At 41.0% G+C, this 12,369-nt stretch overlaps 1 protein-coding gene across 2 annotated transcripts in view; it reads right to left on the bottom strand.

The window, feature by feature from the left end:
- AGTPBP1 (ATP/GTP binding carboxypeptidase 1) overlaps nt 1–7,718 on the bottom strand; it is a 159,406-nt gene extending 151,688 nt beyond the window's left edge. For both annotated transcript variants that reach the window (XM_046023396.1, XM_046023397.1), the window contains exon 1: nt 7,544–7,718. The gene's annotated coding sequence lies outside the window, so the exon portion shown is untranslated. The remainder of the gene's footprint in view (nt 1–7,543) is intronic.
- Between the last annotated feature and the right edge of the window lie 4,651 nt (nt 7,719–12,369).

Genomic DNA, 12,369 nt, shown 5'->3' with positions numbered 1-12,369 from the left:
AGTCATGATCCCAGGGTCCTGGGATGGAGCCAGGCATCAGGCTCCCTCGCCCTCTCCCCTGCTCATCCCCTCCCTTGCTCTCACTCTCACTCTATCTCAAATAAATTCAAAAAATAAAGATCTCAAATGAACAACCTAACTTTACAAATTAAGGAACTAGAAAAAGCAGAACACAAAGCTAGCAGAACGAAGAAAATAATGATTAGAGCAGAGATAAATAAAATAGAGAATAGAGAAAATTATCAAATAAAAAATTGGTTCTTTAAAAAGATTAATCAATTAACAAACCTTTATTAAACATAAGAAAAAACAGAAGACTCAAATTATTAAAATCAGGAAAGCATGTGAAGACACTGCTACTGATTTTACAGAAATATAAAGGATTTCCAGTGAATAGTATGAAAAATTGTGCACCAACAGACTGAGAACCTAAATGAAATTGACAAATTCCTATAAACACAAAACTTACCAAAACTGAACAAAAAGAAACAGAAAATCTGAATAAATTCATAACTATTAAGGAGACTAGATGAGTAATCAAAAACTTCCCAAAAAGAAAAGCCCCAGATCTGTTGATTGCTTCACTAGTGAATTGTACAAAACATTTAAAGAACATCAATCCTAATTCTTCCAAATAATTTAAGAGACTACTCCCTAACTAATTCTATGAGGCCAACACTGCCCTGATACCAAAGCCGAACAGAGACATTACAAGAAAACTATAGATCAATATCCTTTCGGATCACTGATGTAAAAAATAGCAGCGAAATTCGGCAGCATGAAAACAAATCAAAACCACAATGTGATACCTACCATCTCACACCCATTAGAATGACTGCACAAACCACCCCACCTCCCACCCAGCCCCCGCCCAAGAGAAAGACCAATCACACAGAAAACAAATGTTTCCAAGGATGTGGAGAAACTGGAACCCTCATACACTGTTGGTATGAATGTAAAATGGTGCAGCTGCTATGCAAACTGTAGGGTTGTGACACAGGAACTTAAAATAGAATTACCATATGACCCAGCAATTCCACTTCTGAATATGTACCGGAAAGAACTGAAAGCAGGGTCTTGAAGAAGTATTTGTACACCCATGTACAAAGCAGCATTAGTCACAATGGCCAAAGGTTACTGAACCAGCCCCAGGGCGCAATGACAGATGATGTGGTATATACAAACAATGGAACATTATTCGGCCCTAAAAAGAAAGAAATTCTAATGAATCTTGAAGACAATGCTAAATGAAACAGCCAGTCACAAAAGGCAAATACTATGATTCTACTCATAAAAGGTACTTAAAGCAGTCAAATTCATAAAGACAGAAAGTAGAATGGTGATTGTCAGGGGCTACAGGAAGAAGAAAATGAGGAGTTATTGTTTAATGGATACAAAGTTTCAGTTCCGCAAGACAAAAAGATCTGCAGATGGACAGTGTGATGGTTGCACAACCATCTTAATGCCAATAAACTAAACACTTAAAAATGTTTTAAATGGTAATTTTTATATTATATGTATACAGCCATAATTTTAAAAGTAAATTTTTAAAATTCAAAATATGAACCAAAAATATGAATATAAATCAATATGTTAAGAATTGGAAAAAGTAAGTTTCAAATGAAAACACAAATTATAATTGGTAAAACAGAATTAACAAATGAAAAAGCCATTCTCAACAGGCAAAGGAAAAAATCCAGACTTCTAGAGTTGTAGGAAGCTTCAAAGATCACCTGGGAGTCAAATTCTCTTACTTTGCATGTTACCTATACCCTTAGAATCTTCGTAATCTTAAATCATTTTCTCCCTAAGGTAGGATGTGAGGCAAGGACAGCAAGCGCTGGGTACCTCTCCTTAGGATGGTTCATCCTCAGCATGAATTAGGTAAGAAATGAACAGAAATTAAGAAGGGAAGCTAAAATGCTTATTTTAGCTTAAGAGCTCAGTATCAGTTGAGCTTTTCACACTGTGACTTCACTATTTGTCTAATATGCAACCCCCCCATATTAGATTTGAACATTTGTGTGAATACGTACTCCCAAATCTTTTTGTTTTTAGATAATCTAATTTCAGATTAGTAGTACTGTAGTTCTACTATACTACTATATAATACTAATACTATAGTTCCCCCCTATCAGCACCTGACCAAAAGAAATCTCAAGAACCCTGAACTTTCTGTGAATAACCTCTATTGGGCCTTTAAAAAAAAAAATTAAGACAGCCTTTACTGGGGACCAAAAGTCTGAAGCAAAAACAGACTAGTGATTGTCACCACCACTTCCCTTCCTTATCAAAGTTTGGTAGGAATCAGCTGATTTATACCAGAAGTCCTCAAAATGTGGTCCATGGTCCCCTCGGGACCTGATACCTTTTTAGGGGGTCCACAAGGTCAAAACTATTTTCATAGTAACACTAAAATATCATTAACCTTTTTAACTGTATACATTTATACTAATGGTACAAAAGCAATGATGTATAACATTTCCGACATCTTGGAACAACTTATGGTACTGGCAACAAACTGCACTATTAGTCATTATATTTTTCACCATCAAGTACCAGTCACTACTTTAAAAAAAGAAAAAGAAAGAAAAAAACCTTTTTCACTTAAGAATATCCTTCAAGAGGCACCTGGGTGGCTCAGATGGTTAAGCAACCCTTCAGCTCAGATCATGATCCCAGGATCCTGGGATCCAGCCTGATGTTGGGCTCCCTACTAGGTGGGGTGTCTGCTTCTCTCTCTCTCTCTGCCCCTCCCCCTGCTTGTGAGTGCATGCTCACACTCTCTCGCTCTCTCTCTTTCTCTCGCTCTCTCTCTCAAATAAATAAAATATTTAAAAAAAAAACAGTAAAAATTAACTTTATATTCTCAGCCCTTGAATATACACCTTTACATCTTTTTAAATATTCTATGTGACAAAATGGTAAGTACACATGAAGCATTTCTGGCCACATACTGAATTATAATAGTTGATGGCTGTCTCAAAGTAAAGTACTTGTGTGACTGAACTAAGGGCTTACACTAGTCTCTTTTTTTCATGAAACACCATTTTTACTTGAAAGAATGACGACGGTTATTCACACTTAACGTATTTTGGCAGAGGTTCTCTCAGAGATGATCAAAATCTGCTTGTCACTTCTAGGAAACAACTGGCAGTCATATTTCTTGCCAATGATAAAATTTGCGCTTTCAAGCAAAAATCAAATTTCTGGAAAACTCGTATCCACCACCAATCATATCATGACCTGGAGAGCTTCCCAATAATTTGTTTCTGGTAAGTGGTGATATTAACAAATGTGATTTTTTTTAATAACGTATGAAATGTGTCAACATTTGGAAGATCTGCATAACTGAGCCAATACTTAAAAAGGACCATAGCATGATGTTACAAATTCAGGCATAGTTCTGTAAGAGCCATTCAAAGTTTAGACCAATCTATTTTAATGAAACACTATGAAAAAAGTCCATTGACATGATCTCAGATTCCACACTGCAAATAACTAAAAAACCAACACATGTTGAGCTGTGATGTAGTACCAGAAAATCCATTATCTGAAAAGTCTATTAAAATGCCTCCCTCTCTTTTCCAGCTATTAGCTATATAAGGCAGGATTTGTCTTTCTATATACTTCAAGCCAAAAAACACTGCAAAAGACTAAATGCAGGAGTAGACAGAAGAATCCAGATGTTCCTATTAAACTAGACATTAGAGAAAAAAGTAAAACAAAACCACTCTTCTCACTGCCTTATTCATTTTGAAAATACTTATTTTTCAATAAAATTGTTTATATTAATATATTACTGTCATATATAAGTAAATTAATAAAAGTTATACATAACTTTTTTTTTTAATATTTTATTTATTTGACAGAGAGAAATCACAACTAGGCAGAGAGGCAGGCAGAGAGAGAGGAGGAAGCAGGCTCCCTGCGGAGCAGAGAGCCTGATGTGGGGCTCGATCCCAGGACCCTGGGATCATGACCCGAGCCGAAGGCAGAGGCTTTAACCCACTGAGCCACCCAGGTGTCCCATACATAACTTTTTAATTATAAGACAATAACTACAGACATAATCCACAAAAGCTCTTTGAGGTGCTCAGTAACTCTTAAGAACGGAAAAGTGTACTGAAATCAAAAGTTTGAAAACAACTGATTTAAAGAACTGAGTATTAATATCAGATCCTTGCAAACAAAGAAGAAAAGTTAAGTACATAAAATCATTAATTTAAAAAAAAAAGGGGCGCCTGGGTGGCTCAGCGGGTTAAAGCCTCTGCCTTCGGCTCAGGTCATGATCCCAGGGTCCTGGGATCGAGCCCCGCATCGGGCTCTCTGCTTGGCTGGGAGCCTGCTTCCTCCTCTCTCTCTCTCTGCCTGCCTCTCTGCCTACTTGTAATCTCTATCTGTCAAATAAATAAATCTTTAAAAAAAAAAAAAATAAAAAATAAAAAAAAAAATAAAATAAAATAAAAAAAAAAAACTTCCAGGGCACCTGGGTGGCTCAGTGGGTTAAAGCCTCTGCTTTTGGCTGGTCATGATCCCTGGGTCCTGGATTGAGCCCCGCATGGGGCTCTCTGCTAGCAGGGAGCCTGCTTCCACCTCTCTCTCTCTCTGCCTACTTGTGATCTCTGCCTGTCAAATACATAAATAAAATCTTTAAAAAATAAATAAATAAATAAAATAAAAACTTCCTAGAAAAATTACATGGAAGCTGAAAAGGAATACAATGTCAAATCAAAACCAACCTCACTCTCTAACACCAATAAAGAAGAAAACAAAAGAATGCAGAGATGAAAGTAATTTTGTATGTCCTGGAAATATCATGCAGTATCTTGATCAGATAAACTCATATATACCTATTAATAGTTAGATAATATTTTTGATAGCAGCACATCACAGTCAGAAACACGCCTCACAAAGTCAAAAACAGGTTATTAAAATAGCAGTCATCACCACCAAGAGGGAGACAATCCAAGGTTCTGTCAGAAGGGACAAACAGGGATACTTCAGCACCTCTCCAGCAGCATCGCAGGGCACCCAGCTCAGGGTCTAGCTGTTCTATTTAAAACTAAATTACATGCTTCCAAGGCAAGATAGTGAGACTAAGCTCTTATTTAGCCCCAAAGGAGCAAATGGGTCACCATGGAATTATTCTACAGTAATAATGCTCCATGAACCTAAAGTCCTTCTTCAGCTTACTAGATCCCTTGGAAGAGTGAGGAAAAGCAGTAGCAGTAATATTTACTGAAACATTACTACATGCCAGGCACTGTGCACTAAGAACTTTATGTGCATTTAATATTCAAGATCTTCAGGGCATAACCATTGTTACTCCATTTTTGGAATTGAGAAAACTAAAGCACAAAGAGGATAAATAACTTGCCTCAAGCAAAGCCAGGATTCGAACCCAGCCAGGGTGGCTATGAAGCCCAACTTCCTAGGCACTACACTACAGTACACAGGCACAGTAACCAAGAACAACAGATAAAATTTAAAAGTCCATGTTCACTCTAAACAACTTCTGTCAGTCACATCAAGAGCCACCGCCTAAGGAAGGCTCCCAGCTTGCAGAAAGCCCTCTGACAGTTTCATCCATAACTACTGATAGACTGTTCAACTTCCAGGTACCAAAGGACCTTAAGCAAGAGTACATTTTGGAAGGTGAACACTGTGGAGATTTAGTGAAAACTCCAAAATGTAGAATCTAATACAAATTAGATAATTTCAAAAGTCTTCCATCTCTTTCCCTCTGCTATTGAAGATAAAAAACCATTATTATATGAAAAAAAAAAAACCATTATTATGTAATAGTGTAGCTAATCTGTTTCAATGCAAGTCAACGGGAAAAGCTTCATAAAAATTCCTTCTACAAAAGCTTAAATTACATTAAATCACTTAAATGTTCTGCAGAGGAACTCCAAGTCTATCCCCTTCATTTCAAAGTTCAGGGTGAGACTGCAGTGCTAAGTGTAGAAGCAATTAAGGCAGAGTTTTGAGGTCATTAAAAATGAATCTATAGCTTCACTGCAGAGCCTAACTCAAGCCAGGTGGAATGCGAAACTAAAGAAGTCATATCACAATGAGAAAATAAGCAGTAGATAAGACATGGCTATCTCACAGCAATTACAGGACTAATGACAGCAATTATAGTAAAGACTTACACATCTCCCAGGGTTTGGTTTGGTTTTGATTAGTATTTGGCACATGTTTTGAAATAGGTACCATTTAAAGTGCCTTAAATAAACTACTACTCTTCAGCTTACTGAACTGAAAACATCCCATTACACTATTACAAAAATAACTTTCTAGTTTTCTCAGGAAAAAAGACAATTTAGAAGAATTCAGAGGTTACTAAAGAAAGTGACATAACTCGATTTACATGAAGATTACAACATGGACATAAAAGTGAAAATGAGTGATCAAGAAGACTGTTCATGTCCTTTCTCACTGCAAACTGTCATGCATTATAATTAAACACTGCCACAATTTTCAACACCTAAAGAAAAACAAAACACCCACAAGGAATTAACATTGCAAAAAAAAAAAAAAAAAAAAATCCGGTAAGTGTTACAACACATTAGGTCATCAGCAGCGCTGGACCTTCAAGCACTGAATTGAGCAAGCCATGTTAAAACAAGAAATGGCCTTTAAATTATCAACATTCATATCGATTACGCTAAGGTGTATAAAAACTCCATTGTATAATGGGTAAATGCCCAGGAAACCAACCGATTCAAAATTGCACTAGTACTAATTCTAGCACTAGTACTAATAAGAGGCTTAACCTGCACAAGCGGAAAACAACAACAGTAGAGACAAGCCTTTGCGCGGGGGTTGCAGAAGTCCTTGAATACTTGCAATGAAGAGCCCGCAACTCAGGAAGGCAGGCTGTAAGGAAACTCTGCACTGTCATCTAGGGCGATCTGATTCAGGTTCAAACCAAACCCAAAAGGCGACAAGTTGCAAACACAGAACACACTTCAGGCCAAACCACCCTGTGAAAGGAAGCAAACCTAGCCACCACCGAAATCACACAACACCAACCCCACTGCAAAGCAAGGCGCACCTAGACTGTGGGTGCCAGGGTGGGTGGGAAAGCAGGGCGCGCGCCCGCCCCCGGCCCGCCGCCCCTCGGCTCTGCTCCGCGCTGCAACGCGGCGACCCGCGCTCCCGGCCCCAGAGAAAGGGCAGGGCACCCGGGGTGCCTCTGCCCGAAAACTGCGTCGGCGACCCTCCGCCTGGGATTGAGGCGGGGGCCACCGAGTGTCCGCAGGTGGCGGCGGGGTGGGGCGTTTTCCAAAAAACCAGCCAAAGCCCCTAGCCATCAGGGGTTTCCCTCCAGCTCCGGTCCACTCCCCCCGAGAGACACGCGTTACACAAGCTGTCAGGTGAGGGGCGGCGGGGTCCCAGAACGCACACCGCGGTGGGCCCCGGGTCTCTCCTTCCCGCTTCTGCCGCGGCCGGGAGAGAGCAGAGGGCGGCAGGCGGGAAAGCCGCAGCCGAGAGGCGGCCGGCCCGGACGCACGGACGGTGGCAGGGCGCTCACCGGCTCGGGACGGGGCGCTGGCAGGGACTGAGCAGAGCCGCAGCACCCGGTTCGGCGTCGGCAGCGCCAGCGGCTGATCTCTGGAAGAACGGCGGACTCCTCGCCGCCCGCCGCCCGGTGTTTTCATACAAACCCCGGTGGCAGGCGAGGCGGAGACAGCAGAGGCTGAGGCGGCGGCGGCTGCGGCGGCGGCGGCGGAACCTGCCCGCATCCCAAGCAACGTCAGCGCGGCGCCCCGCCCACCGCACGCCCGGGGCCAGCGGGCTAGCGCGCGCCGGGCAGAGGGAGGGCAGAGTGCGCGTGCGCGCGGGCCGGGTGGGCACGCGCTGGTGGAAGGGAGGGGCACGCGCGGGCCTGAGCAAGGATGGGACTCAGGGAGCGCGCGTGGGCAAAGAGGGAGCGTGCGCAGGAAGGGGGCAGGGCGCGCGCGCCGGCGTTTGGCGCTGTAGGGCGGGGAAGGCGCGGCCGGGTGGAAGGAAGGGGATTGCACGCGCCGGGGGCCTTATTCCTTCTGCGGGCGTCCAACCGAACCGAATCGGTTCGCGGGCGGCTTCCCACTTCTGCAATTCATCTTCCTGTAGGGTCCCAGTAAGAGCCTCCCCCCTTTTCCCGGAACTAAGCCGGCTCCCATCCCCATCACCATCAGTCACCCCCCTCTTTTTCTTAATTCCTCCACGTGGAATCAGTCCCTGGGGACCGTGGTAAAGCTCAGCCTTTTCCTGACCTCAAGGAGAGTCCATAAGAAGAAGCTGGAAGACCTGCAGTTACCACAGCTGGGCTCTCAGAACCCAAGGAAATTACACCTTATTGCCAAACCTCAATAAATTACATGCCTAGAGCTGCGGGGGGGAAAAAAAATATAGCATGCTGATTTATTTTTTGCTTTGTCGTAATGTGCCTGCATATAGTCACGAAAATGGTAATGTTAAATTGGCCCCTGAGCGCAAAGAGTGTTTTTTTAATCAGAGCCTGAGTAATGTGTCAGAGAGATTGAATACTGATACACCCCCTTCTGTTTTGACTGCACATAAAGACACTATAATAGATTCTTAATAAATACTCAACATTTACTTTTTTCCAAGATCATAGATCATGTCTGCTGCTTTTTATACTAGCTGCTACAGAATGTAAAATTATTACAGCCAGATACAGAAATAAATTGAGAGCTGTGAGATTTTTGTTGTGTTTTCTTATCATGTTTAAACGAAATTAAACATGTGAAGGCAGTTCACAAGGTAATCTGAGGTGCACCGCACATGCTTCTCGCAGTATGCCCTTGAGAGATATCTTGACTAGGATAAACAAGGAAAAGGGACTGCCATTTTATAAATGACATAATTTCCGTGGCTTTGAGTACCAAAAGGTAGATAACAGTATTTTAAGTAACTTTAAAACAAGAGCCACCCCAAATCACCTAGTCTGAAAAGCATATCTGACAACACCTAATTACCTAAGAATATTTAACATTTTACAGAAATTAAGTACATGTAATATACATAAAACTTTATTTAAAGAGTATCTTCCTTAATGAATCAACTTGCAATATATAAAGATACAGACATAATGTGACCATATGTGTATATAGAATTTGAATTCCACTTTAGCAAAGCATTGTTAGTGTGGTTTGATGGCCAGGACACAGACCTGGTAGATAAATCCACATACCTAGAGAAGAAGCAGAGCCACTCCCAATCTGTCACCTTCATCCACTATTTTATATGGTTTCCTCAACACACCTTGTTACGATGTATAAAACTAAATATAAATGATTGTGTGATGTAGATCAGAGTCTGATCATCTAATAATATTCATTTAACTCCAGTTGCTCAAGTCAGTCTAGCCACTGCCTTATAGGAATTCAATAAATGTTTGCTTTTTTAACTCTAGACTAGTCAGACAAAGAAAGATGAACAGTGGAGCCCAGCTATCTCTTTCTCCTCTTTTGCTTGTTTCCCTGCCTCCATCCACTCTTGATTTTGGCTCAGGTCATGATCTCTGTCTGGTTTCTAAAGGGGAGCCCTGTGTCAGATTCTGTGCTGGGCATGGTGCCTGCTTTAGATTCTCTCTCTCTCCACCTTTCCTTACGCCCTTCTCCCCACCACTCTCCCTCTCAAAAAAAAAAAAAAAAAAAAAAAAAAAAGAGTAACATCCAAATTGCAACAAACATTATGACAAAAGTACATAAGCCCTAAGGTTTAGAACAGCCATGGACCCTCTCAAAGGTCTACAGCCATTTCCACCTTGAACCATAAATGTTAAGAGCACAATCTAGATCATGAAGTTTCTGAAACATACCCAGGCCTCTGAAGTTCTAAGACTGTTACAACTATTCAACATCATCCAACAACCATCAGTTTATTGAGCACCTCATGTGCCCAACCAACCTGAAGTCTTCTGAGGAGACAAGCAAACAATAGCACTCAACAAAATACCTAAAAACTGCCCTGTGGGAAATTGAAAAGTTTGACATATTCATAGATGGATGGACAAAGAAGATGTGAGGGGTGGGGTGCCTGGATGGCTCAGTTGGTTAAGCATATGACTCTTGGTTTTGGCTCATGTTATGATCTCAGGGTTGTGGGATGGGACTGAGCCCTGCGTTTGGCTCCATGCTCACTGCCGAGTCTGCTTAAGATTCTCTCTCCTCTCCCTCTGCCCCTCTGCCCCCTTCTCTCTCTCTCTCTAAAAAAAAATAAATCTTTAAAAAAAAAGTTGTGATTGATGGATGACAGAATATTATTCAGCCATTAAAAAATAAATAAAATATTGCTACTTGCAGCAACATGGATGGACTTAGGGGGGTATTATGCTAAGAAAAGAGAAAGATAAATACCATATGATTTCACTTATATGTGGAATCAAAAAACAAAACAATGAGCAAACAACAATAATAAAAAAAAATTCTTAAATACAGAGAAGAACCAGTGGTAGCTAGAGGGGAGGTGGGGGGAGTGGATGAACAAAATAGTTGAAGGATATTAAGAGGTACAAATTTCCAGTTTCAAAATCAGTAAATCATGGCGATGAAAAATACAGCTTAGGGAACATAGTTAATAATACTGTAATAACTTTATATAGGGACAGATGATAACCACACTTATCATGACTGCCAAATCACCATGTTGTACACCTGAAACTAAAATAACATTTATGTAAACTGTACCTCAACATACATACATACATACATAAATATCCATATCTGTAAACCACTACACCCCCTTTCTTTATTTGTGAATTGGAATTTAAATAGTCTTGTCAAATTTACAGGGTTTTTTAAATAAGGATTTTATTTATTTATTTATTTGAGAGAGAGAGACAGAGAGAGAGTGACAGAGAAGAGCATAAGGGAGAAACAGAGGGAGAAGGAGAATCAGAGTCTCCCCTGAGCACAGATGCTGTGCTCAATCCCCAAACTCTGGGATCATGGCCTGAGCTGAAGGTAGATGCTTAACTGATGGAGCCACCCAGGCACTCCACCAAATTTAAAGTTTTTAGATATGCCATACCTCTTAGTCTAATTATAGGAATTTATCCTAAAGAAATAACAAGGAAAAGGTAGGGGGATTTAACTAGAAGGATGTTTATCCCAGAGTGGTATTATAAACCATCTTAAATGCTCAACGGAATTAAACAAATTATTGTATATCCATGCATTAAATCACTAGGAAGCCATTAAAAACGGTGTGGTAGAGGAGTCCCTGGGTGGCCCAGTCGGTTAAGGGACCAACTCTTGGTTTTGGCTCAGGGTCGTGGAGATCAAGCCCTCTACAGGCCTCTGCACTCAGCGTAGAGTTGGCTTGAAATTCTCTCTCCCTCTCCCTCTGTTCCTCCCACCATGTGCTCTCTTTCTCTCACTCTCTCCCAAATAAATAAGTAAATCTTAAAAAAAAAAAAAAAAAAGGGAAAAAGATGATGTAGTAGAGCAAGAGTTCTCAACCTTGGTGCAACTTAGTTTAATTCATGAATAGTCATGGATTTACCTCGAGTTTGAAGTAGGCCCCTCTGAGTGTTGAGTTGTTGAGAATTAAAGAATTTTCTAGGAATGCCTGGGTGGTGCATTCGGTTAAGTGTCTGCTTTCAGCTCAGGGCATAATCCTAGGGTCCTGGGACCAAGCCCCACATTGTGCTCGCTGATCAACAGAAAGCCTGTTTCTCCCTCTCCCTCTGCTTCTCCCCCTGCTTGTACACTCGTTCTCTCTCTCTCTCCCACTCCCTCTCTTTCTCTCTCTTTGTCAAATAAGTAAATAAATAAAATCTTTTTTAAAAAAATTCTAGATATGAAGGTGAAGCCAGATTACAATCCCAAAGCATTTCTATTTAAGTATTTCCGGTAAATCTCCTGAACAAATCTCATTTAAACAGGATCTAAATTGAATAGATCACATATAAGGCCATAAAACAAACCTCGGTAAATTTGAGAAGACTGGCTCTTTGAGGAAGAGGCAGTTGCAGCTATAGTGGATCTCTGGGCATCCCGCTCCTGCTCCTGACTCCCCACCAGGAAGATACCATGGAGTCAGACATAAATTAGAATTACTCCAACCAGCTGCAACATAAAATCTCTAGAGAAGATATGTGCTGACTTGCTCAGTGGCACAGAGGAAAAGAAGCTCAAAGTACACCAGTTCAGATACCTACCAAGACTCAGAATCACTACAAGAAAAACTCCTTATGGTGAAGGTTCGAAGACTTGGGATGGTTTTCAGATGAGGAGCTATAACCCACTCATTGATTTGCGCAAAATTATGAAACTAGAAATCAATCACAGGGAAAAAATGGTTAAAAATACAAACACGTAGAGACGAAACAACATGATAGTAAACAAC

This window comes from Meles meles, chromosome 11 (genome assembly GCF_922984935.1).
Source record: "Meles meles chromosome 11, mMelMel3.1 paternal haplotype, whole genome shotgun sequence".
Classification (NCBI taxonomy): domain Eukaryota; kingdom Metazoa; phylum Chordata; class Mammalia; order Carnivora; family Mustelidae; genus Meles; species Meles meles.
Note: the sequence above shows the minus strand (reverse complement) of the source record. Positions and strands in the feature narration are given on the sequence as shown.